This window comes from Myotis daubentonii, chromosome 2, assembly GCF_963259705.1.
Source record: "Myotis daubentonii chromosome 2, mMyoDau2.1, whole genome shotgun sequence".
NCBI classification, from domain to species: Eukaryota; Metazoa; Chordata; class Mammalia; order Chiroptera; family Vespertilionidae; genus Myotis; species Myotis daubentonii.
The window spans coordinates 155,872,466-155,896,655 of record NC_081841.1 but is presented as its reverse complement, the minus strand read 5'-3'; positions in this window follow the sequence as shown (position 1 = coordinate 155,896,655).

Here is a 24,190-nt window from a genome sequence, read left to right as displayed (position 1 = left end):
AATTAACTGCCAACTATGATTGGCAGTTAACTGCCAACTATGATTGACAGTTAACTGCCAACTAAGATTGGCAGTTAACTGCCAACAAGATGGCGGTTGATTTGCATATGTAGGCACAATGCAGGGAGGCGAAAGGGAAAGCAGGAAGAAGCCCCCTGCCACTGACAGTGATCGGAAACCCAGGGGGGAGCTAAGAGCTGGGGGGCAGGGCAAAGGCGGCCCTGGGGCCCATGATCGGAGAATCAGGCGCCTTTGCCGCCCTGGCCAGTGACAGCAGGAAGTAGGGGTGGAGCCAGCAATGGGAGCTGGGCACGGTTGAAGCTGGCAGTCCCGGGAGCTAGGGGTCCCTTGCCTGGGCCTAAAGCGGAGCCCACGATCACGGGGCCGCTGCAGCTGCGGGTCCCCGCTGCCCGGGCCGGACGCCTAGGCCAGAGGCCTCAGGCCTGGTTAAGGGGCCGATCCGGTGATTGGTGATCGGAGGGTGATGAGGGTCAACTCCTCTGGCCGAGGCATCGGGCCTGGGTGGGGGGCGGAGCCGGGGATTGGGGGGATATGATGGTCCCCTTGCCCAGGCCTGAAGCCTGGGTCAGAGGCGTCAGGCTTGGGTGGTGGGTGGAGCAAGCGATCAGAGGGAGATGGGGGTCCCCTGCCCAGGCATGATTCCTGGGCCAGAGGCCTCAGGCCTGGGCGGGGGCCAGAGCCAGTGATCAGGGGGAGATGGGGGTCCCCTGTGCAAGCCTGACACCTCTGGCGGAGGCGTCAGGCCTGGGCAAGGGGTCGATCCTGCGATTGGAGGGTGATGGGGGTCAACGCCTGAGGGCTCCCAGTATGTGAGAGGGGGCAGGCTGGGCTTAGGGACACTCCCCCCGCACACACACACACACAGTGCACGAATTTCGTGCACCGGGCCCCTAGTCCTATATAATAAAAGGCTAATGTGCAAATTGTCCCCTTGGGAGTTTGACCAACTGGGAGTTTGACCCCTAGCTGACCACCAGGGGGCAGCATGGAACAAAGAAAAGCCCTGGCTGGCAGCCAGGGAAGGAATGCCCTAATAGGCCCTGATTGCCGACCAGGCCTAGCGACCCTACCTGTGCACGAATTTTGTGCACCAGGCCTCTAGTATATTATAAATGCTTTGGGAGTTCAGAAGACTATGTGTAGCTAAATGAGCTATGTGTAACATAAGTCCTGAGTGTATACAATTCTCTGTGAATTATACAAGTTACTTTGTTTATCATCTTATAGAACAAACACATTGAATGAATGAATGGGTAAAGTTGGGTAAGGATGGAAGACCAAGTGACAGTGCAAAAAAGAAGAAAATATCAATTGATATATGTGTAAACACCTGGTTTAAATGGAATATCAGTACTGAGGAGTAATTTTGGAAAATTTTGCTAGAGCTGATTGTATAGGTTTCTGGATATTTGAAGAGATGTATCTAAAAGAGCAATTATGTTTTGTTAAGTAATCACTACATGTTTTAACATTTATTTCTATAAAAACTATAGAGTAAGCATTAGTATTTTTCCTATATGATACACAATAAAATTTATAATAAATTAAATTAACTTACTCTGGGCCACAAAGAAACCCATTGCCATAAATAAAATGTGTGCCCCACCCTGGCCAGGTAGTGCAGTTGGTTAGAGCATGTCCTGATACACCAAGGTTGTGAATTCGATCCCAGTCAGGACACATACAAGAATCAACCAATAAACCCTCTATCATAAAAGAATAATATGCAAATTGTCCCCTCGGGAGTTCTACTACTCACTATGACATGTGCTGACCACCAGTGGGTGGCACAGAACGAAGGAAGGAGAAGGAAGGCCCTTGCCGGCAGCTGGCTGATAGGGGAAGGAAGGGCCCAGGCAGCAGCTGTGGGAAGGAAGTTGAGCCCTGATCACCAGCCTGGCCTAGGGACCCTACTCATGCATGAATTTTATGCACTGGGCCTATAGTGGATAAATAAGTGAACAACAAGTCTCTCTCTCTCTCTCTCTCTCTCTCTCTCTCTCTCTCTCTCTCTTGCTCTCTCTCTCTCTCTCTCTTCTCCCTCCTCTCTCTATTAAATCAATCAATAAAATTATTATTTTTTATTTTCTTGTTTAAAGTATTACAAACAGTAGTACATATGTCTCCTTTTTCCCCCCATTGACCTTCCCCCAGCCTCCACTACCCCCTAGCACATGCCCTTACCACACATCCCCAGTGTCTTGTGTCCATTGATTATGCTTATATGCATGCATGTAAGTCCTTTGATTGGTCTCTTACCACCCCCAACACTCCCCAGCCTTCTTGCTATAATTTGACAGTCTGTTCGATGCTTCTCTGCCTCTGTGTCTATCTTTTTGTTCATTAGGTTATAATATTCTTTATTATCTATAAATGAGTGAGATCATATGGTATTTTTCTTTCACTGCCTGGCTTATTTCACTTAGCACAATGCTCTCCAGTTCCATCCATGCTACTGCAAATGGTAAGAAAAACTCAAGCACACACAATTTATTCCCATGAAATTGTTTAAAAAGTAGATTTGTATTGATTTCAGAGAGGAAGGGAGAGGGAGAGAGAAATAGAAGCATCAACGATGAGAGAGAATCATTGATCAGCTGCCTCCTGCACACCCCACACTGGGTATCAAGTCCATAACCGAGGTATGTGCCCTGACCAGGGGAATCAAAGCTTTATCCTCTGGCTCATAGGTCAACATTCAAACACTAAGCCACACTGGCTGGGCATGCCTGTGAAATTTGACAACAGAGTTTCTATTCTTAATTACATAGTACATGGCCATTGCAATGAATTAATTTATCTTGACTCCTTGCTTTATTATTAATTTTAGGTGGAATGTCTCCAGATATTTTATTGGCCAAGTATTTTGGATATTGAATTTAAATACATATTATTTATGATTTATGAAAATCCATCTATTCTTGGTTCATAGTATGGTTCATAAGTAAAATTGCAATAAAAAATAATGTGATTATATTTTTTCCTATATCAGGCCTCTAGTTTAAAAATGTCTTTTTTATTTCATTAATTTTCTCATAGGATATATATCTATCTATAATAATAAAAGTGTAATATGAAAATCATCCGAACAGCCAAACAGAGGAATGACTGTCCGGACGACTTTCTGGACTATCTTCCAGATGAAGCTGTGGCTGTGAGAGCTGAGCCCCTTCCATGAATTTCATGCATTGGGCCTCTAGTATATTAAAATTTTTCATTAAAGTAGCATTTATTATACAAATGGTATTTCTTATTTAAAGAATCAAAATATTAGAAAAGTATATGTTATAATATTCTGTTTTTAGTATAGAAATTAGTCAAATTAAGCCATATTTTATTCAATTATATTCTCATTTTTCACTATTTCTGGATTAAAGATATATTCTAATTATAACAATACCAATTATTATAGAAATACTAGAGGGAAAGCAAATGCTCACTTTCAAAATAGCCCAATCACCTAAATAAAGAGATAGTTCCCCGGTGGGCTGGTGTGGCTCAGCAGTTGAACATCGACCTATGAACCAGGAAGTCATGGTTTGATCCCTGGTCAGGGCACAAGCCAGGGATGTGGGCTAGATCCCCAGTGTGAGACATGCAGCAGGCAGCCAATCAATGATTCTCTCTCATCATTGATGTTTCTATTTTTTCTCTCCTTCTCTGAAGTTAATAAAAATATTATATATTTTTTTCGAAAAAGAGCTAGTTCTCCTTCTCAAACATAATTCCGTCACCAACTTTGGCATGTGTCATTCTAGAAATGTTTGTGTGCATCTATATGTATTTATGCATATGTAATATACATGAGGAGATTTCTATTTGTGTAAAGGGGGACATATTCTATATATTGTTTTTTATTTCAATGTCTTTCAACTGAATTTTACCATCATTAGATTTATTTAGATATACAGAGATTTTGTAAAGAATGTATTGTACTTGATGTTATTCATGCAAATTTGTATTTACCTATTTGTGATTATTTAGATCATTACCATTTGGAAAATATATTTGCATATGTAACATTTATAATAATAAAAGCATAATATGCTAATTAGACCAGATGTCTCTGGACAACCTTCCAGACCAAGCTGGGGCTGCAAGAGAAGCCCAGGTCCCAGGTGTCGGAGCGAAGCCGGTGCTGGCAGCTGGGGGAAGGAAGGCCTACTTTTGCACAAATTTCATGCATTAGGCCTCTAGTTTAAAAATACAAAATTGTGGGCCAATGTACATATTAACTTCTAATAGCTACTGTATTCAAAACATTTTCTCATGTTGGGTGTGTTACATTCCTATCAATCAACTTGGCATATATATGTCGTCAAACTTTAAAATTATACCACTATCATCTCTCATTTCTTAAAAACACACAGTAAAGAAATTTAAAAAGGCAAGTAATAGTTACATAAAATATTACAATACATATAACTGACTACAGAATATCAATATTATGCAAAATTATTTTTAATTCAACTAAGAACATGTAAATAACCCAGTTGTAAAAGAGGCAAACTATGTAAAAATTTTAGTAGAGAATAAATCAAAATATTAGTAAACACATGAAAAGACACTTCTGTTGCAAGATATTGGAGAACTCTAAATATTTGTAATTGGGTGTATGTGTATGTATGTTTGTGTGTGTGTATCCTAACTTGCTTACTATGTATTTTCCATTTACCAAAAAAAGGTTGTCTCTCATATGGTGTCTTCTCCCACTAATACTTTGTTAATAAGTTTTAATAAAGACAACAAAAATACCGATTAAAACATACAAGAAAATGTCTAGAAATTCTACAAAAATTTCAAGGAAATTATTCAAATGGGCTGTGTCGGGTGCACAGGTCCTCCTCTGCCAAGAACTGGACCTTCGTGGACACTGAGTAGTGGATGAAGAAGACAATATGAGAAGTCATGGGCATTTATTACAGACCATGTGGCCATTGTTACCAAGTAGCCATCAGACAAAACAAGTTCTTCAAAGTAGCCTCAAACATGGGAGACATTGCCAAAAAAAAGCCTTGTACCAGCTGGTCAGTAACACATCTTTATTTATTTTTTTATTTGTTTAAAAACTATTTTTATTGATTTCAGAGAGGAAAGGGGAGAGAGAGAGAGAGAGAGAGAGAGAGAGAGAGAGAGAGAGAGATCAATGATGACAGAAAATCATTGATTGGCTGCTTTCTGCATGCCCCCTACTGGGAATCAAGCCCACAACCTGGGCATGTGCCCTTGACCAAAATTGAATCTGGGACCCTTCAGTCCACAAGCCAACGATCCTAACCAGCTAGGGAAGTAACACATCTTTATACCAAATTAGACAAAAGAGACTTGGGAAAATAGTGATACCAATATTTGGGCTACAGAAAGGCATGCCTGCGCATTGTGTACAGTACAATCACTGAGTCCTTTTTTTTGCATCTGCATATGACAAATTGGCCTTGGAAACTTGGCCTTGAGCATCTGGTGTAATCTGGACAGTGCCCACAAACTCAAATTGGCCTTGAATATCCAGCGTACTATGATCAGGGTTCTCACAGGCTATTACACAAAGTTTTTAGGGTCATCTTGGATACCTTGCAAGTAAATGATTAAGGAGAATTAAAATCGGGATGCATACATTTTTAATAAGGACTTTGTCCAACAGTTGCACATTAAAACAAAGAATAAAGTGTGACTATAATATTATCAATCAGAAGAGATTTGAAAAGTGAAACCAATAGAAATACACCTCAGAAAGTTATGCACATTTTTTGTTGAATCAAGCTTAAAAGTATTTCTCAGTTATGTCCTTGCTGGAAATAAAAAATGTTTATTCTATTGTGTAATCTACTTAGCAAGTGGTGAATACAGAAAATAAACTAATTTTTGTATATTATCTTTATAAATTTTCATATGGTACCTAATAATTTTTCAACTGATATTTTTGAAAATTCAGTTATATAATACCAGAATATAATGATTTTGCTTCCTTGCCAAATTTAGCCACTTAATCTTTTTTCTTTCCACATTAGTTTCTAATATTGTTAAGTTACTACAAAAATAAGACTAGGGTGGTTATATTCATCCAGTGTTGCATTTTTAAGATTATTCCTGATTTTTACATATATTTATATATTTATAATTTAAATATGTATCTATGTATGCATGTATCTATGTATCTATCTATCATCTATCTTACCAAAAGACACTCTGCCATCTGTGAAGATTTTTTCTTTTGACATTAGTATTTTAAAATATAGAAATAGATTTCTTATGATTGAACCACAAAATAAAGCCCTATTTGCCATGCTGCATAATCCTTTGAAAGTTCTTCTGTCTTCTACTTTATAATATTTTATTTAAGATATTTGCTTCAGTATTCACATGTGAGATTGTTCTGTACCTTTAGATGTTGGCATCAATATCATACTGACTCTGTTAAAAGAATTTCCAAAGCTTCTCTTTTCTTTCTGGGCTCTCAAATATTTTAAATAACATTTGGCATTATATATTTCTTGAAGTTTTCAAAGATTTGGCTTTGGAGCCCAACACTTTTTGAGAAAGCTAATTCTCTGGCAACCTTCTCAGTTGTCTCCAGAGTAATTATCTGTTGGATTTCTATCTCTTTTACTCTTTATCAATTCCAATAATTGGAAAAATAAAAAAGTTGAGTAAATTAGGCTTATTCTCAAATAAGCTTTTTTGAGAAGAAACATTAACTATTTAGCAAAGAGTAATAAAAAACTACTCACAAACATGAAAATAGATAATATATAAGAATAAACAAAAACAGACTATATGTGTATCACCTATATAAAAAAACCCCACATAATATTAATAAGAAACAAAGAAATAGATACATAAATGGAAAGACATATTGTTTATTTTTGGAGTGGAAATACTTTCTGATTGGTGTTTCAGGGTTTTTTGGATATATTTCCAGAAGTGAGATCACTGGGTCAGATGGCAATTACATTTTTAATTTTTTGAGGAAACTCCATACTACTTTCCATACTGGCTGCACCAGTCTGCATTCCCACCAGCAGTGTATTAAGGTTCCCTTTTCTCCACATCCTCACCAACACTTGTCAATTGTTGATTTGTTGATGGTAGCCATTCTGACAGGTGTGAGATAATACCTCATTATCATTTAACATGGAACTGCTATTTGACCTAGTGTTCCCGCTTCTGGAATATATCCTAAGAAACCTGAAACATTGCAGCACAATTTAAAATAACTAAGCCCAAGTGTCCGTCAGTAGATGAGTGGATAAAAAACCCGCGGTACATTTACACCATGGAATACTATGCAGCAGTAAAAAAAGAAGGATCACTTACCCTTGGGGACAGCATGAAGGGACCTGGAGAGTATTAGACTAAGCTGAATAAGTCAGTCAGAGAAAGACAAGTATCACATGATCTCACTCATATGTGAAATTTAACAAACAAAATAAACTGATGAACAAAATAGATCCAGAGACACCGAATCGTAGAACAGACTGCGGAATCTAAGGGGGAAAGCAGGGGAGTGTGGGAAAAGATTAGCCAAATAATTTTTATGCGTATATGCATGACCCATGGACACAGACAATAGTGTGGTGAAAGTCTGGGACGGGAGGTGGGTACAGGCTAAAAGGTTTTAATGGGGGGGAAAGTGGAACATCTGTAATACTTGCAATAATAAAGATAAAAAAGAATATTTAAAATATGAATCCAGACAGTCTCTGATTTACAATAGTTTAACTTACAGTGTTTTCTTGTTTGTTCATTTCATGATGGTGAAAAAGCAATATGAATTTAGTAGAAACTATACCTTAAAATTTGAAGTTGACTTTTCCTGAACTAGTGAGATGCCTTAAGGTACTCCCTCATGATGCTACGCAGCAGGAGCAAGCAGCAACTCCCAGCCAGCCCCATGGTCAGGAGGGCAATCAACAAATACTCTATAATGTATCCATTGTGTTAGATGATGTTCCCCAACTGTAGGCTAGTGTAAGTGTTTTGAGCATGCTTAAGGTAGGGTAGGCTAAGCTATGATACTCAGTAAATTAGGTATATTAAGTGTATTTTTGACCTAAGTATTTTCAGCTTCTGACGGGTTTATTGGAACATAGCTCCATCTTAAGGAGAGGAGCATCCGTACAATAGAAAAAAACTAAGGTGAATAATCCTATCTAATAAAAGAGAAACATGGTAATTAGTGTACAGCCTCTACCCTTCCCATTGGCTAATCAGGGCAATATGCAAATTAACTGCCAGCCAAGATGGCGGCCGGCAGCCAGGCAGCTTGAAACTAACATGAGACTTGTTTGCTTCAGTGACAGAGGACTCCAACGTTCCCCGCCTGCCAGCTGCAGGCCTCTGAGCTGCAACTCTAAGCAACTATGTAACAAACATAGAAGCTAAACAAAACCCCAGAAACCTGCTTTAGTCAGCAGGGCTGCAGCCAGTTAGTAATCATTCTGGTTCCTGCATTGTTCTCTGCAAAATACTAGCCCAGTCTCCAGACTCTGATCATACATAAGTTTGTGTGGAGGTTAACATTTTCTGAACTATCTATGTTTGACTCTGTTTCAGACTTATCTAAACTAATAAAAGAGAAAAATGGTAATTGGCATACGGTGCTACCCTTTTCATTGGCTAATCAGGGCTATATGCAAATTAACTGCCAACTAAGATGGCAGTTAACTGCCAACAAAGATGGCAGCTAATTTGCATATGTAGGCACAATGCAGGGAGGCGAAAGGGAAAGCAGGAAGAAGCCCCCTGCCACTGACAGTGATCGGAAACCCGGGGGGAGCTAAGAGGTGGGGAGAATCAGGCGCCTTTGCCACCCTGGCCAGTGATAGCAGGAAGTAGGGGTGGAGCCAGCGATGGGAGCTGGGCACGGTCGAAGCTGGCAGTCCCGGGAGCTAGGGGTCCCTTGCCTGGGCCTAAAGCGGAACCCACGATCATGGGACCGCTGCCACTGCCAGAGGTGTTAGGCCTGGGCAGGGGCGGAGCCTGCAACCGTGGGGAGCTGGGGGTCCCCTGCCCAGGCCTGACACCTCTGCCGGAGGCCTCAGGCCTGGGCGGGGGGCTGGGGGTCCCCTGCCCAGGCCTGATGCCTGGGTCAGAGGCATCAGGCCTGGGTGGGGGGTGGAGCCAGGAATTGGGGGGATATGATGGTCCCCTTGCCCAGGCCTGAAGCCTGGGTCAGAGGCGTCAGGCTTGGGGGGGGGGGTGGAGCAAGCGATCAGAGGGAGATGGCGGTCCCCTGCCCAGGCATGATTCCTGGGCCAGAGGCCTCAGGCCTGGGCTGGGGGCAGAACCAGTGATGGGAGGAAATGAGGGTCCCCTGCCCAGGCCTGACACCTCTGTCAGAGGCTTCAGGCCTGGGCAAGGGGCCGATCCTGCGATTGGAGGGTGATGGGGGTCAACGCCTGAGGGCTCCCAGTATGTGAGAGGGGGCAGGCTGGGCTGAGGGACACTCCCCCGCCACACGCACCCAGTGCACGAATTTCGTGCACCAGGCCCCTAGTTCCTGTATAATAATGAATTGAGACTTTTAAGTTGTGTTCTGGATTTTGAAAAGGTTTAAATAACAACAACAAAATATATCCTGTGGTTTAATAAAATCTATAAACTGTGCAATTTTATAATTTACTCAGTATTTCTTAAGCCTTTGTGGGGAAATTTTTGAACTTATTTCCCAGTAAATACTATATTTCTTTTAGTTTTTAATAAATAGTTATGGGCTTGTTCAGGTCAGGGTGTTCAAATTTATAGGAGATTTTCATTTCTATACTAACATTGTGAAAACATCAGATAAGGTACAACATAATAGCTTCTTAGAAATATAAACAAGATAACTTTCAGAGAAATAAGCCCTCCATAGGAGGGAATAGATCAACTATTGTTTACATTACTGATTCATGCGGGGACGCAGGGCAAGCCCAGCAGTGACAGAGGACATTTACTGGAATAAGGGCAAAATTCCACACCTTTTAGTGGCAAGAATTGGCTAGTGGGAGAGATCAGAATCCCAGTGATTCTCAGACCTTGGTGAACCCACAATTGTTTTCCAGTTTGTTTCTGTGGGACATTCACCAAGTTGTACATAGAGCCAAAGGCTGGGCAAGTGTAGGATGTGGACAGGGTAGTTACAGTTGTTTGAATAATAGAAAAGTATTAATAAGGGCTACTTCGTACATCATCAAATGAACAGGATGAAATTAAAAATTGTTTTCTTCTTCATCCTTAACATTAGCAGTTATAATGTTTTTATGCTGTAGCTATATTTTATTAACTTTATTTTACCTACACCGATATTTTTATTAATAAGCATCACTGTGTTAGGCAACAAAAATATCATCTTTATATATAGTGGATAAAAATTAAATATAAATCATCATTAGCTTAAGGTACAAAATTATAATATAACATTAAGTTGGAAAATTTAAAATGTAATCTGGAATATATACTTAGAGAAAAGGTATAATTACAAGTTATAGACACTAAGGATATTAATATTTATTATATAAAATTTATTAATTAAAAGATTAAAAAACAATAGTTGCAAATAATATATTAATATACTTATGACATTAACTTTTTTGCCTTGTATGTACTTACTTTTGCTTGTATGTACTAAAATAAGAGATTATTTTAAAATTATATTTTAAGATTTTTGAGCAATAAGAATACTTATATCATGGAAGATAAGCTTTATTATTTTATAAACCAAATTTAATTAAGGCAATTAACGTTTATTAAGCTTTGGTTATCAATGTAGACAAATGTATACTTCTGACCTTGTTAAAAAACTTTTAGATTATATTAACTTCCAGTTATTTTATATTCATACTTTTATATTTTTTTCAGTGATTTGCACTGTGCTAACTACCAAGGTTTCTGTGAATTATCTTCAGATAACATCATAATTCTGTTGAAAATGATGATTAATAAATGCAGATTCCTTTCTTAACAATTCAATTATTCTAAATTTTGTTACTTTACTCATTATTACATATTTTATACATATTTTCATTATATTCTTCATATCTTCTGTTATAATAATTAGAATCAAATTCTAATACTTACAAAATATTTTGGCTAATTTTTGTCATATTAGTTTTAAGGAAATAATACATTATAATGATAATACATTGATATAATGAACTATGTGAAGGAGCACATTTTTAAAAGCAAACTTTGCTTATAATGAAATGTATTATTTCCTCTGATAATCCTGGAATTCACTACTGTGTTGTAATTTTGTTATTGTTTTGTTAATGTCTGTAATTTTGTTATTTCAAATTATTATACAAATGGAAACATACAGTATGTACCCTTTTGAGACTTTTGTTCACTCAGCATGATTTATTTGATATCCATCTAAATTATTGCATAAAATACTGTAATTTAGAGGGTATGGTATTGACAAAAGGATATATAAGTAGATCAATGGACTAGAAAAATATTATTTCAAAAACAAGCCTACATATATGGTCATTTGTTATTTGACAATGACACCAGAGAAACTCAATGGGAAAGCAAAATATTCTTAATAAATCTTGGTGTAGACAGCTGACTAGCCTTGTGTCCTACTTCAAACCATACACAAAATTTCATTTTAAATTGATCATAAATCAAAATATAAGATTTAAAACTATCAAGCTTCTAAAAGTAATGCCAACAAACATGGTCTTCTGACCCTGGTTTGGGTGGAGATTTCTTGGACAAGTTTCAAAACTTAGAAAAGTTAAATGTTATAAAATTTGAAACATATTATTCACAAGGATATCATTAAGGAAAAGGTAAATCAAGTGGGATTTATATCATGAATGCAAGGATGGTTTAATATTCACAAATCAATCAAAGTGAACAAAACTGAGAATAAAAAGGATATTATCATCTCAATAAATGCAGAAAAAGCATTTGACAAAATTTAACATCTATTTAGGATTAAAAAAATATGAACATAGTACTTATAAAGTGAACATACCTCAACATAATAACATACCCCAACATAATAAATGCTATATACAACAAAACCACAGTTAATATCATATGCAACTATGAGAAGCTAATTTTTCCCCCTCTGAGATTAGGAACAATATAAGGATGCCCACTTTCACCACTTTCATTTAACATAATATTGGAAGTCCTGGCCATAGTAATAAGACAAGAAAAGTAAAAGGCATTCAAAATAGAAAGGAAGAAGTAAAACAGTCAATATTCATAATACTATACATAATTATTTCTGTGATAGCCCTCTCCCTATATTTTTATTTTAACAATGTATGTAAACTAAACAAAATTTACTCAGTAAAAAATTTGCATATGACTCTTAAAATATTTATATTACTAAAATATAATATAGCAGGAGATAGAATTATAATTTCTATTTTTTTCCTTAAGAAATATTATTACACTTATTTTTTTAAGACAGTCTCTAGTTCAATTAAAATCTGAATCTTATTAGAAATTTTCCTTTTTTGCATTACCATTTGTTTTTCTGTGGAAGAATCTAATTTTTATTATAATTCATGTTGTTAAATTTTATTTCAATATGTCTGGAGCATATTAGTTATTTTTCATTTAGAGTTTTATGAATAAATAAGAAAATTCTTATTTTTTTCATTTAATTTCAAATTTTATGTTCCTCCATTTAAAAAAGAGAGACTTTCATTCTTTTGACACTGAAATCTTTTCTTTTGTCTTGCTTTCAATAATCTTACAAAATATAACACTTAACATTTTGTTTTTTATTCTTCCTGACATAACTAGATCTTCCTGCTCAGTAATTCATTATTTATCTACACCCATAGTGTTATTTATCAGGTCAATTTCTTTATTCATTTTATATTGTTTTCACAATTGGTATTTTATCTGGATTCCTTTTCATTTTCTATTGTTTCATTTTATTGAAATATTACCTTAATTTTCTTAAAGATCTTTAACATCATTATTTTTATCTATCTGCTATAGCCTGCTGGGGCTGACCAGCAGACCGAGTGACAGATGAATGGATTACTCTGACACGTTTGCTGTGAAAGAAAAAGCTAAGGGACAGCCTGGCTAAAGGAAACAGACACTTATGATTTTAACTCTTTGTAATCAGACTCAGGTGTTGTATTTCATGAAATTAAGACTCAGTGGTACATAATTTCTAACTTATAGAATTTATATTTGTAAATTATATGAAAAATAAATTAACTTCATCCTGAATTTCTAAGTGTATTTTGTAATTCCAAGTGTAAAAATAATAGTTATCAAATTGTGAATTCATCCTTTGTCACAGAAAATTGGTCATGTTGAAAAAATAAGAAAATACTATGCCACTTAAATAATTAATTCACAATGTACATTAAAAGTAATTATAGTGTATATACTTATCTATACTAATAAAAAGGTAACATGCTAATTAGACTGGACATCTTTCTGACATCCTTCCAGACATCCTTCAGGACAAAGCCACAGTGACAGAGGCTGAGGCAAAGGTGGTTAGGGGCGATCAGGCTGGCAGGGGAGGGCAGTTAGGGGTGACCAGGCTGGCAGGAGAGAGCAGTTAGGGGCAAACAGGATGGCAGGGGAGGGTAGTTAGGGGTGACCAGGCTGGCAGGGGAGGGCAGTTAGGGGTGACCAGGCTGGCAGGGGAGGGCATTTAAGGGTGATCAGGCCAGCAGGGGAGGGCAGTTAGGGGTGATTAGGCATGCAGGCAGTTGAGCAGTTAGGAGCTAGTGGTACCAGATTGTGAGAGGGAGGGTGCAGGTCAGGCTGAGGGACCACACCCCCTCCCCCAGTGCATGAATTTTGTGCACCAGGACTCTAGTTTAATATAAATAATTATATTGTACAACATGTGAAATAAGCCAGTCTGAGAAAGAAAAATCCCATATGATCTCACTTATATGTGGAAACTAATGAACAAAATAAACTGACAAATAAAATAGAAACAGAGGCATCGTGGATACATAGAACAGATGCTCAGGTGTCAGAGGAAAGATGAGGGGGGACTGGATTAAAGGAGGTGAAGGGATTAGCCAAAGAACAAATATGCACAACTCATAGACACAGACAATAGCTTGGTGATGGCCAGAGGGTAGGGAGTGGCAAGGGCTGGGTGAGGTGGGCTAAGGAGGTGGGGTGGGGGGGAGATCTACAATTGTATCAGCAATAAAAGTATGGTTTAAAAGTAAAAAATAAAAAAACGGCTAGATAAAATATTCTAGATTGACAAATATTTCACCTTATGCTTTGACACTGTGATCTATTGCTACTGATTGGAAATCTCTTGTGAGTCTATTTCCTATTATTCCACAGAAAAATCTGCTTCATGATTTTTAACTATGAATAGATAATGTTTTTATTTTACTTTATTAACATTTAGCATCTTAACTACCTTTTCCTGGTCTTGTTTGTTATTGTTTTTCAATCTGAATGCTTCTTCAATTCTAAAATATTCTCTACCATTTTCTTTTAAAATAAAAAATCTCAAATTTTGTATTTTTCTTTCTTTCACAGTCACTAGATGCCTTAACTGATGTTTTTATTTTTATTTTCTATCTCTATATCTAACTGACAGATTTCTTCCAAGATTATTCCTCTTGATTATTAAATTATAGCTGTTTCTCTAAGAGCATGTTTTCTGTTCCACTGGTAACGTCTTTCAGTTTATAGGGCCTGGAACAGCTGCCTTTGCTAGAACATAAGTCCAATTTTTTACCTTTCCCTTATCATTAAGAAAGCCTTAATGAGGCTAAAAGGGACCAGCTAAGATAAGATAATAGCTACTCAACTCTTATTAACTGTCATGAATGTAAATTTATTTTGAAACTCAGTACCTAGGGGATTCACTTTTCTTTCTTGTGATCTTTGATATGGGGAAAGTAAAAACATATATAATGTTTATAAATCATCATCAGTAAATTTTGTTTTATTCTTTACTAAGTTTATTCTAAAGACATTATGATAAAGTTATTTATGCAGATCTATGTTACAATAAATATTCAAAATTTTATATTCTTTTAGAAGCTAAATATAAGCATTCAGGTAAAAAAAAAAAAAGTGTCAGGCAGAAGCAGCAAGACACGCAGCAGGAAAGCCATCTGGTTTACAGACAGTTATATGTAATTCTTTGGGATTGTTGATTAAACAAGTTGATTTAGCATTTCTTTTTTTTTTTTTTTTTTTTGAAAATGATCTTCTGAGATCATAAATTCAGTTAATAGGTCATTCATTATCAAGAAAAGGATACCTTAATTTTAATAATACCTTTCCTCCCATGTTAAATTTCTGTCTATGGTACCCTCTAATATTACTGGATTTATAGACTGTGCTATTATTTTCATATAAACTATGTATTCAGTTATGGACAATCCACATCATACTTTCATTCATCTCCTAGAGAAAACTACCAACTACATATAATTTGCTTGATACTATTAAACCTATAAAATAATCACATAAAAACCTGGAGTTATCAATAATTTACATTATTTAACCTTGGTTTCCTTCCTGATTAAATTATCATTTCATCTAACAGAGAAGTGGTGAAAAAATTGTTATATTTACACTCATCAACTTGAAGAAAAATAGCTTAAAGCTCTAAAGTATTTGTAAAGTTTTTCCAAAATTCTTCCTCATTACCAATAAAAATTACATAATTTGGCCCTTTACCATCCAGCATTAAAAAATGATTTAAATTTGATCATTAATAAAAATGGAATAAAGAATGGCATGAGTAATTGAAATATAATTTCAAACTGAGTGTAGCCAAAGGATTCATTTTCTTCTCCCAAATTTATTTTACAAAAGTAACAAGCAAGCAACTTGAGTGGAATGTGATTAATTCTTCTTCCACTCATTTCAATTCTGTTCATTTTGCCCAAAGCAAAGGTAATTAATTAAGACTAAAATAATATGAGAAGCAATTAAATTGGTATAAATTTTTCCTTAATTAAGTCTCTCAACTTGGCAGTTTATCATTTTGGTACTTTTTTAGGTATAACTGAACAAATTGTCAAATATGTTAGGAAAAATTGTATATCTAACATATTTGTGTATATGCTATGACACCTTTTTTTTTCTTAAATATATTTTATTAATTTCCAGAAAGGAAGGGAGAAGAAGAGAGAGATAGAAACATCAATGATGAGAGAGAATGATTGACCGGGTGCCTCCTGCATGGCCCTACTGGGGATTGAGCCCACAACCTGGACATGTGCCCTGACCAAGAATTGATCTGTGAGGTCCTGGTTCATATGTGGATGCTCAACCACTAAGCCACCATGGCCGTGCTATACTATGACACCTTTTGATAGTACAAAATAACATCATTTCTTTTAAAAATGGTTACTAATTTAACTAATTATAAAAGAATAAAAGCTAAAAAAAACACTATCATTTTTCAAAAAGAAAACAAACATGAATCCAGTTTTGCCTGGAGTATTGAAGGCCCAGTATTTGTGATTATTTGCATTCTCATCCAAACAGATGGCAGGCTTAAACTTCCCAAGCTCTATTACCTCTCTGCCTTTCCCAGTTTTCTGTCAAAGTAAACAGTAATTCTTGCTGGGGCAGGGAGTTAGGGGGCTGTGTGTGGAAATCACACTGAATCGTACGAAGTAAATGATCAACTTAAACCTTTTTTGTTTGTATCAAAAACATTCATTAGAAAACTAAATTATTAAAATAATGTTAACTGTGTTATCAAATTAACAAATTAAACTGTCAAAGACATACTAAGCCAGTGATATAAAAATAATAGGGTAACTGAAGTTGGCCAAAGGTTTGATCAGGTTTTAAATCTCTCATCTCATTTTATTTTTAATTTATCTTTGTTGTTGAAAGTATTACAGATGTCGCCTCTTTTCCCCATTGATGCCCTCCACCTTGCAGTTCAAGAGTTCTTGAACTGAGTTGGGTCTAGAATTTTATGGGAATTGGATGGAAGCAGGTACAGAAACACCACCATATCAATTTACACACAGAGGAGTCTTTGTGCTCTCTCTTGCTTCTTTCTTTTCTTCTTTCATCACTTCCTCCCTCACTTTCTTTGCCCCACTCTCCTCTCTCTCTCTCTCTCTCTCTCTCTCTCTCTCTCTCTCTCTCTCTCTCTCTCTCTCTCTCTTTGTCTCACACACACACATCTTCCCAGTGTACATCTCCCTGGTTACCTAAGCAGAGAAGCTAGTTTTGCTACACCACACACTCCACTCCACCGTTCTTTTTACTTGGTTCAAGCTATTAATTGGCACTTGAAATTTCTCACTTACTGGATTAAATATCTGTTTTCTGCCTATTCTGACCAGATTATAAATTACATGAGAATTCTTTATTGAATACTGTTTTGTTAATTGCTACATCAAAAGCACCTCTAACAATGCCAAACTAAAAAAAGTGTTCAGTAAATTTCGGTTGGGAAAAATCAAAGGGGATACTGTTTCTCTAAAAATATCAATGAGTTATTAATCATGCAGATTGAATCATTTCCTTCATAAGTAACTATTTTATTTTTAAAATAATGATTTATTTAATGAATTAATTTACCTCCTCTATCTTATTCATGCTTGTATATAACCATAGGTTTCTCTCTTCCAAGCTGAGTCAGGTGGATTGTTTAAATTAACAATATAATTTTAATATTCCAAATGACTGTGTCTACTATAATGGGGCTATTTACCCCTTTAAAAACCAATATCCACTGAAATAAGTATTACAATGAAACTAAAGCATTTGAATGTTTTAAATGAAAGAGTAAATTAAGTGTATAACTGAGTAAGAATTGCTTTGTGCTCTCTTAGAACTTTGTATCTTTTTTTCCCCTCATTAATTAATAGGGAAGCGTGCTAACCATTTTGCTTACTTTTAATACAATAATGACAGGGCATATCTTTGTCTTTCACTTTTCTTGCCAAACATAAGTATGGTGATTGGTAACACCTTAAGAACTGTATATTAGAAAGAAAATATCCCCATGCATTATTACTTGGCACTAAGAGTTTTTAGGCTTAGAATATCAATGAAAGCCTCTGAAATAAGTTAATGAGGCTAGAAGTGTATATCAGCAGAAATACATTCACAGTTTTATGATCATACATGACAAATTATATTTCATTATCTATATTTTAAAACATTCCACAAAAAGTTAGTAAACTGTAGTCCTTAGAGTTGTTCTCATTTGCTATTATGTGTGGTAAATAACTTGTTTGCTTAATGTGCACAGAGTGTGCATTTTTTGTAATAAATTTCAATATAGATTAAATTATTGAAAAAGTGCTATTGTGTAATTTACAGGGTTTTCTTCATCTAACTTTAGGAAAAAAATACAAAAATATTTCTATGTGACACATATTTTCCTTTAATATTCAGCATATTGAATGTTAAATCATAAGATTTTAAAGTTTTATATATTGCTTATGTACTGGCATTGCTTTTTGCTATCATTGCAAAACGTTATATGGCAAAAATAACTAGAACTAAAAACAAGACGATTGATTTTGCCTCACTGAGTTTGCTTAAAATATTTAGATATAGTCCCTGAAACCACAATTTGCTATAGTTTGGAGATCAAAAATTAAAACTGCTTCTCAGCTGCAGGTTATGGCAATTATAAAATGTCACTATCTAGTAATCTGCTTTTCTGGACTAGCAAATAGTAATCAATTACTAAAAGCTATTTTCATAAATGCTAATGCAATTTTTTGTATAAAATTTGTAAAACAGTGTGGGTATCTGGTTTGAAATGAATTTTGCAATTTCATAAGAGGCACATTTGAGAGACATCCATATGACCAAGCAAAAATTGAAAAAAGACCCAAAATAATTACTATGCTTACTGTATCTCCACCACCACCACCACCATTATTACAAATCACAATTACACATCACACTTATTGTGCTAGGAATTATTCCTTCTCATTCAATTCTTACTGTAAAGCTATAAGCTAACATATTTTACCTCCCTTTTTTGATGAGGAAACCTAGTTCAGAGGAATTAAGTAAGTCAATATTTTTAGTTAGGTAGCTAAACACCAGTCCCAGAAATTTGGTATAATCAATGTATACCAGCCTACAAAAATAAATATATTTCTTAACATGAATATATTAATGTATTTTTTAGAATATAGTTATTTATTTTAGTACCTTTTGCTTTTATTAATATACTAGTGGCCCAGTGTACAAAATTCGTGCACATTGAAAAGGAATTAATTAGAGGAAATTTTTTTTTTAAAATATATTTTATTGATTTTTTACAGAGAGGAAGGGAGAGAGATAGAGAGCTAGAAACATCGATGAGAGAGAAACATCGATCAGCTGCCTCCTGCACATCTCCCACTGGGGATGTGCCCGCAACCCAAGTACATGCCCTTGACTGGAATCGAACCCGGGACCCTTCAGTCCGCAGGCTGACGCTCTATCCACTGAGCCAAACCGGCTTCGGCAGAGGAAATTTTTTAATATTGCTATTTGCCCTTTCTCTATAATAGAAGTGTCAGAGATGAAAGAAAATTAGTAAAATGTATATGAAAAAATATATAAATTTATTAATAAATAAACAATAACATGATATAATAACAACAAAAATATGATTAAAAACAACAAAAACATAATATAAAAACAACATTGATACAATGACTGATAAATTGATTAAACTTATTCTAATATCTTCCTATATACCACATTAAGAGTGAAAACACTTTTAGAGTGCTTGACTACCCTTGTGATGAAGTATTTACAACTTTAACTTTAACATCACATGCTCTTTGAACTCAAGAAAAAGCAACATATAATTGACCATGCCCGAAAACGGGTTCAGGTAGGAATATTCCTACTCTGTCTAGAGTTTGTCCTTGTGATTTATTAATAGTCATCACAAATGCTGGCATCACGGGAAACTGTCTTTGAATTAATTTAAGTGGGAGGCCAGTGTCAGATGGGGAAAAATAAATTCTTAGAATCAGAACAACTTCTCCCTCTACAGATCCTGTTAATACTTCAGCTTCAATTATGTTAGGTTGTAATCTTTTGATAATAAATCTAGTATCATTACAAAGACCCCATTTACTATTAAGATTTCTCAAGCATGATGATTTCACCCACTTTCAATTTTAATTTATGACACAGAATTCCCTAAGGAGTAATACTATTAAGAAATTCAAAGGGAAATTTTCCTTTTCAGCATCATCTGTTGAATCAATGGAATCATCACTCAAATATGTGTGAAAATCTCCATCGAGTATATCCAAAATTTCTTTATTTAATTTTTGAACGTGCTCATTTATTGGAGTAAGAATCGCATGTTTAGATATATTTTTTAATATTACCTATAGATACAGTATTTCCAAAGGTAGCTTCAATAATAGATCCATTACACATCATTTCACTGCAAATTTCAATAATACCCATTCCTAAATGAAAACTGCCATCAATTTTGCCATCTCCAAGTTTTACGAACCATTCACTATAAGCAGAATCCTCTGATCTCATATTTGTTTTAAGAGACAACTTTCTGAAACATTCCCAAGCATTACAGTACTTTAAACTCATTTGTACTATGGCTGATCACATAGCATGTGGCACAATATTGAGACATTGTCGAAAATCCCCTCCAAGAAGGAGAACTTTCCCACCAAATGCAACATTCAAATTCATAATTTCTCTTAGTAATCTGTCTATGGTGTTTATAGTGTGACTGGATGCCATGGGGCATTCATCAATAATGAGAATTTTGGCCTTTATAATGGTTTTAGCAACTTCACTTTTTATATCGAGTTTAGAAATTGAAGTTTCATTTAATGGAATTGGTAATTTATATTGGGAATGAAAGATTCCTCCCCTGAGAAATAAATTTGCAGCAATTCCTATAGATGCTGTGGGTAAAACAGTACCACCATGACCTCAAATATAATGTATTAAAATTTTATAAAGATATGTTTTTCCACTACCACCTAGACCATCCAAGAAAAAGTATTTGGAAAGTACAGTTTGATCTTTGATGGTGGAAGTTATAGTCTGAAAGGCTGCCAACTGTTATCAAAACCTCTGCTTATTGTCGCTTGTATGATTCATCACATGTATTTGTATTCATTAATAAAGGATATTCCAGAAGTTTGAAATGTGAACATTTCATTCCATGCAATGTGAATACCTCTTGAATTTCGTTAAGGGTATGCATTTCACAGTTCACACAGGCACCTTCTCTTTTGTGTAATTTCCAACAAAAATCTTTAATAAAATGAAATTTATTCTCATCCCATAATTTGTCTGCACCAGAAGGACATCCAAACACACATATATATGCAAAAAGTTGCGATAGTTGTTGGGAAACACTAAGGATGATTGCATCGTCAATTGTATCTTTCCAGATAGTGTCATCAATTAATAATCATCGATGTTTAGCAGCTTCATGAAATGTATCATAAATTACACATCCTACAGTTCGCAGATGATCAAAACTTATTGCACCTTTACATGCAAAAGCAAAAGTCTAAGGTAATACCTTTCTGGTTCTCTAAAGCTCACAGTGAACAATCTACCTAATACTTTATTCCCGCCCTTTTGGAGTTTTCTCCACAAAGAATTATTAAACACACTAGTGGCCTGGTGCACAAAATTCGTGCACACTAAAAGGGGATTAATTAGAGGATATATTTTAATATTGCTATTTGCCTTTTCTCTATAATAGAAGTGTCAGAGATGAAAGAAAATTAGTAAAATGTATATGAAAATATTCCTCTTGTCAGAGTCTTGGGCATACCACGGGACCCAGAGTCAAGTCCCTGCCCACCCACATGTGCCTTGAAATTGAGCAAGACCCAGACCTGGCCAACCCCACTCCATTGGGCTATATCCAGACCTGGCCTGTATTATCCTTGTCAAGCCCCACCAGGCAGGAGGCGCATCCTCAGGTCCCCTGGCCTGGCGCTGGGTGGGGGCTTATCCTGAGGTCCCCTGTCAAGCCTCACCAGGCAGGGGACACGGCCTGAGATCCCCCATCAAGCCCTTCTGGGCAGGGGGCGCAGTCTGAGATCCCCCATCAAGCCCCACCAGGTGGGTGGCACAGCCTCAGGTCCCCCAGCCTGGCGCCAGGGTCGGGGGGGCACAGCCTGAGGTCCCCCATCAAGCCCCGCTGAGTGGGGCAGTGTGGCTGAGGTCCCCCATCAAGTCCTTCCGGGTGGGGGACATGGCCTGAGGTCCCCTGGCCTGGCGCCAGGGTGGGGGGTGTAGCCTGAGGTCCCCTGTCAAGCCCCACGGGGTGAGGGGGCTAGAGGGCGTGCAGTCTCAGGTCCCTGTTGATTGCTTATTAAGGCTTTCTATAGGAACTCGGCTGCTGCTGTGAGTGCAGCCATCTTGTGTTACGGAAACCCCTACCTCCACTGTGGGCGCCACCATCTTCATGATGGAGTGATGGTCAATTTGCATATTCCCTCTTTATTATATAGAATGATGTTGTGGAATCTCCCAATATTAATAATTATGTGCATCAGAATCTTCTCTATTCAATAAGAACCAAGCCATCAAAATTGAATTATGCCTTTTAGCCCTATCTATAACTTCAGCAAAATCACTGGTATGAAAATACAAATTCTGTTCATTTGGCAAATGAATAGCCAATCTTGTAATTGCATGAGATTGGTCAATCATTCACATTGCAAAAAGTTTCCAAACAGCCTCAGGAGCTTTCACATACCTGGAGTCAATGAGGTCCTGTACTTCATCATGATTGATAATATTTTTTTCAGAAATTTGAATATTTGCACAATCATGCCTTTTATAGATGTATTTAAATAAATATTTGACACTTTTAATAGATGCTTAGACTTCAATGTTTATATGACAGCTATATTTAAGGCATAAATATGGCTTATAAGGGACAATCCAAGTGTAATAAACAACTTTATTTCTAATAGACATTGTGCTACCAGATCTTCGTTTGTGTTTGGTATATCCATCAATATTTCCAATGGTCTCATTTTGAAATTCTTTTGGATATACCTTTGAACATTCTCTATTTTCCATACATAGACTATTTAGATTTTGTATTCCCCTGGTCCATGTACCATATTTGATTTTAAAATTCGAAAAGTTGAGGATACTGGTCTTCATCCAGAGTTTCTGCCTTAATTATATGGTCAATGTCATCTTCTGTTTGTAATTTGGATTCACTATCTAATATCAATAACGTGAACGTGAGGCAGTCCATGTTTCTGAAATTCAATGACATGAATTTAACTATTACTTTGTAAAATAAATGGAATTTACGTTTATCATTTAAAAGAGCATTCAGCTTAATATTAAAAACTCTGGCTACCAAGTCAGGTCTGTTGTCAACTTTTTGCCAGAGTTGTAAATTGTTTCTAATATCTGACCACGCAGCCACTGGCGCTCACAGCTGTCTTAGACCCAGACCTCACAACTGCCTGAGCCCACAGCTGCAGGTAGCCCACGGCTGCGGTGAGCACCGGGCATCACAGCCATGGGCCTAGCAGCTGCCGGGGTTCAAGGCTGCCATGAACCCCGGGTCTCATAGCTGCCGAGGCTCAAGGCTGCCCCAGCCCATGGCGGCCTGAGTCCCAGGCCTCACAGCTGCTGTGGCTTTGTCAGGATGGATGTCCAGATGCACATCTGGAAGATGTCTGCCCTAATTAGCATATTACCCTTTTATTAGTATAGATATGTTTGAAAATGTAACAAGCGGCTCACTGCATCTCTTCTTGCATGCTCTGGGCTAGAAAGCCTTAGGATAGAAACCCTCCAGGATCCTTTCACACCTAAGAATCAGAAGTCTGCAACCCCAACTGTTCTACAGACTGAATATCTGTGAAAGGAAACCACACTGCAACAAGCTTCTCTCTCTTTCATTTTTTAGAATATGTTTGGGTTTCTTATTTTATATATTGGATCTTTTGATATTTGTCTGGACAAGAGGAAGGGAACTATGTTTAAACTGGTAGCAAAAAATACCTTACTGGATTTATGGGTTATATGGTCACCAAACACCTCAGGAAAGTACAGAATCTCCAGTAAAAACTGGCTGCAAATTTGGACTGACAATCTTATTTTTTTCTGCTTCTCTTCATTATGCTTTTTTCTACTTTTCCATCATATACTATAGATGATTTTTTTATACTGAATGTAAAGAGAAATTAAGAAAAATGAAAAGTGTTACTTTAAAGGAAGGGGCTTTTTATTAATGTCCTAAGCC